The sequence below is a fragment of the Arachis duranensis genome, chromosome 2, assembly GCF_000817695.3.
Source record: "Arachis duranensis cultivar V14167 chromosome 2, aradu.V14167.gnm2.J7QH, whole genome shotgun sequence".
Classification (NCBI taxonomy): domain Eukaryota; kingdom Viridiplantae; phylum Streptophyta; class Magnoliopsida; order Fabales; family Fabaceae; genus Arachis; species Arachis duranensis.
Genome location: NC_029773.3, coordinates 60,255,991 through 60,262,545, shown reverse-complemented (window position 1 = coordinate 60,262,545; position 6,555 = coordinate 60,255,991).

Genomic DNA, 6,555 nt, shown 5'->3' with positions numbered 1-6,555 from the left:
CTCTCACAAAGCATGGCTCTTGTCATCTCTTGTATGCTTCTATTTCTTCTTTCCACAACACCATTTTGTTGTGGTGTTCTTGGACAAGAAAAGTTGTGAGATATTCCAAATTCCTCACAAAAGGTTTCAAACAAATTATTTTCAAATTCAGTTCCATGATCACTTCTTATAGACGAGATTTTCAAATCCTTTTCATTTTGAATTTTCTTGCAAAAAGGTTCAAAGGCCGAAAAGGCTTCATTTTTATGTGCAAGAAATAAAACCCAACCAAACCTAGTGTAGTCATCCACAATTACTAAACCATAATGTTTACCACCTAGGCTTTGAGTTCTTGTTGGACCAAATAAATCAATGTGTAGCAACTCAAGTGGTCTTTTAGTAGAAATGTCTTCCTTAGGTTTAAAAGAACTTTTTGTTTGTTTTCCCATTTGGAAAGCATCACAAGTGATGTCTTTGTCAAACTTTATCAAAGGAAGACCTCTTACTAACTCTTTCTTTACAAGTTTGTTTATTTGAAACATACTTGCATGGCCCAATCTCTTGTGCCACAACCACTTTTCAGATTCTTTAGAGTGAAAACAAGCTACATTTTGATCCTTTAGTTCATCAAGAGTAAGTCCATACATATTATTGAAACGCTTGGCAACAAACATCACTTCATTTGTCTTTTCATTAACAACACAGCATTCAAGCCTTTTGAAAACAACTAAGTATCCTAAATCACACAGCTGACTTATACTCAAAAGATTGTGCTTTAAGCCACAAACCAATAGCACATCATCAATGAAAATAGATTGCTCATTACCTACTTTTCCAACAACAATGATTTTACTTTTACCATCATCTCCAAAGGTTACAAAACCTCCATCATACTTATTTAGTTTGATGAAGTAGGTTGACCTTCTAGTCATGTGCCTTGAACATCCACTATCCATGTACCACATGTCCTTTTTGTTCTTGGATGCTAGGCAAATCTGCATGATAAGTTTCAGGTAGCCTTAGGTATCCAAATTAATTTGGATCCTTTGAAGTTAATCCATCTTGGCTGCCCAAGTGCATTGAAATCACACACAACATTGTAGACTTTGTTTCCTACAACTCTCTTTTCAATGAAGCATTGTGCATATGAGTGACCAAATTTCTTGCAATTAACACAATGATTTTCTGGTGTGTGTTGCTGAAACTGAGATGAGTTATATTGCTTGAAATGATTAAATTTTTGAAATTTTCTGGTTTTTGGAGGAGATACATTTCTTTTGACAAACTGATTTTTATTAAAGTTATTTCTCTTTGCAAAAGCATCTTCACCAGAATTTTTTTGAATATTTTTACCTTTCGAAAATGAGATTTTGTTGTAAAAAAATGGTTTCTTGAAAGCAGCCTCATTTTTCGAAATGTAGCCCAAACCTGGCCGGTTTGAACTCGGACCAGTTCTTGGTGAAGGCTCAGCCTCATTTGTGCGTTCTTCATCAGCTTTTTCTTCACAAGTTGAAACATATCCGATACCTGATTTGTTTGGTATGGATTTGGTATTTGATGAAGAGGCCACAAATTTCATAGAGGAAGTGTTGGAAACTGCATCTTCCTTGGTTATGTAGCCTAAACCAGATTTTTCAAACAATGGTCTTTGACTTGCAAGTAATTTGTCCAAGTTACTAGAACCTTGAGCAAATTTTGCCAAGTCACCATTCAGCCTTTTAATCATATCATTTAATCTTTCATTTTCAGCAATTAACTCATGAGAAGGATCCATAATGTGCTTTCCTTTTAATTTTTCAAGTTCAGATTTTAGAAATCTGTTTTCTTCAATGATGTCCAAAGCACATTCAGTTTCCTTTACTTTTTCTTTTAAAAAATCATTTTCAGCTCTTAACACATCTCTTTCAGATTTACATTCATTGTATTTGTCAAGCAGTTTTGATGTATTTAAAGTGAGATCATCAATAATAGCATGCAAGTCCTCAATAGTCAAATCATAATAGTTTACCTCATCAAGATTGTTGTTTCCAGCCATGAAGCAGTCTTTGTCATCTCCTTCAGATTCTTCTTCTTCATTTGAGTCATTTTCAAGATCTTTCCAAGCTGCCATGAGTACTCTTTTCCTTTTCTTCTTTCCTTTGTCCTCCTTTTTGAGTTTTGGACAGTTTGATTTGAAGTGTCCAGCCTTCTTGCAATGATGACACGTCACCTTGCTCAAGTCTATCTTGTGCTCCTTTGAACTTGAGCCCTTGTATTTGCCCTTACTCTTCATCATTTTTCTAAATCTCCTAGCAAAAAACAAAAGCTCGTCATCTGAAATACTATCACTAGACTCACTTTCTTTTGGTTCTATTTGTGACTTGAGGGCTATTCCCTTTTTCTTTGAGTCTGTGTTTGTGTGTGTGGCTTCATAGGCAAGGATTTTTCCTCTCAGCTCATCATAGGTTATGGAACTTATGTTGTTACTCTCGGTTAGAACAGTGGCAGTGTTTTCCCATTCTTTTGTGAGGCTTCTAAGGAGTTTTCTCACCAAGGTTTGTTCTGCATAGTTTGTACCCATAGCATCAAGGTTGTTGATTATGATTGAGAATCTCTCAAATGCTTCATCAATGCTTTCTCCATCCTTCATGCTAAACATCTCGTACTCTTTTCGCAGCATATCAATCCTCGTTTCTTTGACTTGTTTAGTGCCTTCGTGTGTAACCTGGAATTTTTCTCAGATTTCTTTGGCTGTCTTGCATCTGGACACCTTCCGGTACTCTTCAAAGCTGATAGCACAGTGAAGAAGGTTGATTGCTTTAGCATTCAGCTCTATCTTCTTCTTATCATCTTCATTCCATTCAGCTTCTTCTTTTAGAGTCACCACTCCATCAGCATTTGTTTTTGTTAGGATCTTTGGACCGCTCACAACGATCTTCCATATGTTGTAGTCAATGGATTGGATGAAGATCCTTATCCTTTCTTTCCAGTAGGAATAGTTTTTCCCGTTGAAGAAGGGTGGCGGTTGTTTGACTAGCCTTCAGTGAGGGTGTAAGCAACTGTGGTTGTGCCCAAGTTGTTTGCCATTGGATCTTTGCTCCAAGCGGTTAAGCTTGATTCTTGAGACCTTAGCTCTTGATACCAATTGAAGGTTGAGATAGGCTTAGAGAAGGGGGGGTTGAATCTATGCCTTCCTTTTAAGTTGCTGTTATGACCCTTTTTAAACAAAATTACAATTCTGATTCTGTTTGAAATCAGCAGCGGAAATTTATGAGACAATTTATTTTTGTCTCATGAAAATCAGAAAACAGAGCATGGCAGAGAAGAAAAAACTAACACCAGCATGTATCCTGGTTCGGTTGCCTTGTGCTATGCAACCTACATCCAGTCTCCTCCACAAATATGGAAGAATTTCACTATAGTTAACAGTATTACATACACCAATTTCACACTCAAGTTCTAACCTAACTTGACATTGGCTATGTTAACACCTAACTATTCACTCTTAGTGCTAACCCAACTAAGAAAGGGATACCAACCAGGTACAAGATACAAGACACTTAACCAACCTAAAGAAATCAGAAAATAACTCTAGGCTTTTCTCTCAAGTGTATCACTCAGCCTTTTTCCACTCGTGGCTTTTACTTGAGCTTTCTCACAATGCCTTTTCTTGCAAGAAATTACAGAAAGATAAACTTAGAAAAGAACATTACAATTAGTAAAACATGAAGGAGATTGACTTCATCAACAGCCTCTGTGCTATGCGAAAAACCAGATTGGCAAGCCTCTGATTCAGTTCTTCATACTGGCGGAATGCACCTTTGATTAGGTTACACTGTTCAGTTAGTTGAACTTCTTCAAAGAGCTCTCTCAGAACAAAACCTCTATTCAATGGTTTTCTCTCCTCAGTTCTGAATGAGCAAGAAGTCTTCTTTTATTTTTCCTGCATGTTGCTGGGACCTTCTCCCAAGGTCAACACCTTGAGCCTTGAGCCTTGAGCTTCACCAACCACAGATTTACTTTTTCTCAATAATCCTCAGAATGAAAACTTTCCTTCTGACTTCCTCATCTTGGCCGAAAGCCATAAAACAGCAACCATAGAAATCTTCCAATGGTCAACTTGATCTGAACCCTTGAAAACTAACTTGGTCCCCAAGTCTTGTTTAAGACCGTAGATGTGAAACAGAATAAGGCAGAGAACAACTTTCCCTTGAATGCCATTTTCGGATAGTGCAGAGAGTTGGAAAGAAGGGATGAGGATCTTATGCATGCAAGATGAGATGGATTACCTTTCTTAAACTTGATTTGGTTTGAAATTTCTGTTTTAACTTTTGTGCTTCAAGCTTCAACTCTCTCTTTCTTGCTTCTTTGGTTTCTAGCTCAGTGAAGAAGCTCTCTCTCTTTCTTACTTTTCTGAAACTGATTTGACTTAGACCACATAAAGAGGAACGTTGCTTTGGTAAAAGCAAGTGAGAGGGAACGAAGGCTTCAATCTTGTATGAGAAGATTGGTGGGATTAACTTGAATTGATGGATGCAGACTTGGATCGGTTATACATTAGCTTGGCCCGTTTTGATTTCTCAGCTTTGATTTCTTTTTGGGCTTTGTTTATTTCATTAACCCATTAGCCTTGTTTTATTTTCCATTCCATTTGGGCTGTAAATCAGATTTTGGCCTGCAGCACAAAATAAATGATTAGCAACATATACTTATTAACATTTAACACTAATTATTTATTTTGTCCAAAAATAATGTTTGTCATCATTAATTACTTTAGTTAATATCTTAACTCAACACAACCAATCACTATTTAGTAAAATATTTTAAAAAAATTTAAACAAAAAATTATTATCTATTATTATTCAATTGAAACATCAAGTACTAATTAAATGCAATAAACATACATTAAAAATGTCATAATAATAATAATTATAAAAAATTTCAGTTACAAGTATTTAAATTCTACAACTTATACACGCTTACTACTCTTCATTTCTTAATCTCTGATACTAATTGTCAAAAATTCTTTAAACTTAAAAAACCACAAGAAAAGATAAAGTGTAGCCATTAATGCAAATCGAAAAAAAAGAAAATGTAGTTTTGTATAACTCTAATATAAATAACCTATCTCTTTTTTAAAAATAAATAAATTCAAAATCTATTTATAATATGTTCTCTAAAATATTTTTAATATAACATTTATTAAAATATACTATATAGTATAAATAATCTACCTTTCTGCGCATTGTGCGAGTCTCACTCTAGTTTATTATAAGGCTATTAGATTCTCAGAAAATATCACTATAAGACAAACTAGTCTTGCATACACACTTCTGAGGAAGCTCACTACTCACTAGTGTTAGTGCCTAGTACGTGATGCAGACAAACGGCGACAAAGAGGAGGAAGGCAGCAACGATGACGAGTGTCGAAGAAGAGGAAAGCGGCGTTGTAGATGAGTGCTGAGGAGGACGGTGGCGCGGATGAACGATGGCCGAGGATGACAAACCACGGACTACGTGCGCCTCTGGGTTTATGATGTGTGGTAAATGTGACTGCTCAAGGTTTTGTATGGTATTAGTTAATAATTAGAATGCTAATTATAATATATTAATAATTAAATATATTAAATTTGAAACAGAAATTTAAAATTAAAATTAAAATTTTAAATTTCAGTTTTATTTAATTTGTATTTTAAATGTGTATTTAATTTTAAAAAGACACTAAATTTATTTATAATTTTCAGATGTGTTTATTTTTTAAAAAATTATTGTAATAAAAAATTGAATATTGTACAATTTTTAAAGGATACCTAGTTGAATTAAAATAAAAAATAAAAAAAGATAAATACACAACTTATCTATGCAAATATCCTTCAAGCTTTTTTATTTAAATAAAATAGGGAGGGATCAATTTTACTTAATTTTCCTCGTTAAATTCAAAAACATGAATCTCCTAATTAAATATATTACTCTATAAATAATACTAGAACAGTGTGTATTAGACATTATATTAAACACCACAATTTAGAACCATTTATGCATGAAACTCCTTTAAGAAATGCTTATAAATGGTTCCATGACACTAAGCATCCCCTAAAATAAGATAGTTTAATTATTTTTTTCCTAAGGGATAATATTATTTACGTGCAACTAACTATCACACACTCCTAATACCATTAACGTACAACAACCTACTCCACACTACTCTAACACGATTAAATACATTTATTAAAATACATTCATATTATTTTCAAATTAAAAAAATATATTTATTTAAAATAACAAAAATATATTTATTTAAATTCTAAATTTTAAATCAATCTACTTCTATTAATTTTATAATGATTTAAAATAATATGAGTATATTTATTTAAATTAAAAAATTTTAAAATAATAAAAATATGTTTATTTAAAATATTAAAATTTTAAATTTTAAATAAATCTACTTATATTAATTTAAATTTTATTTAAAATAATACGAATATGTTTATTTAAATTAAAAAATTAAAGTAACAAGAGTACATTTATTTAAAAAATTTTAATTTAAAAATAATACAAGTGTATTTATTTTTTAGTTAAGAATTAACGGTTTTAAAC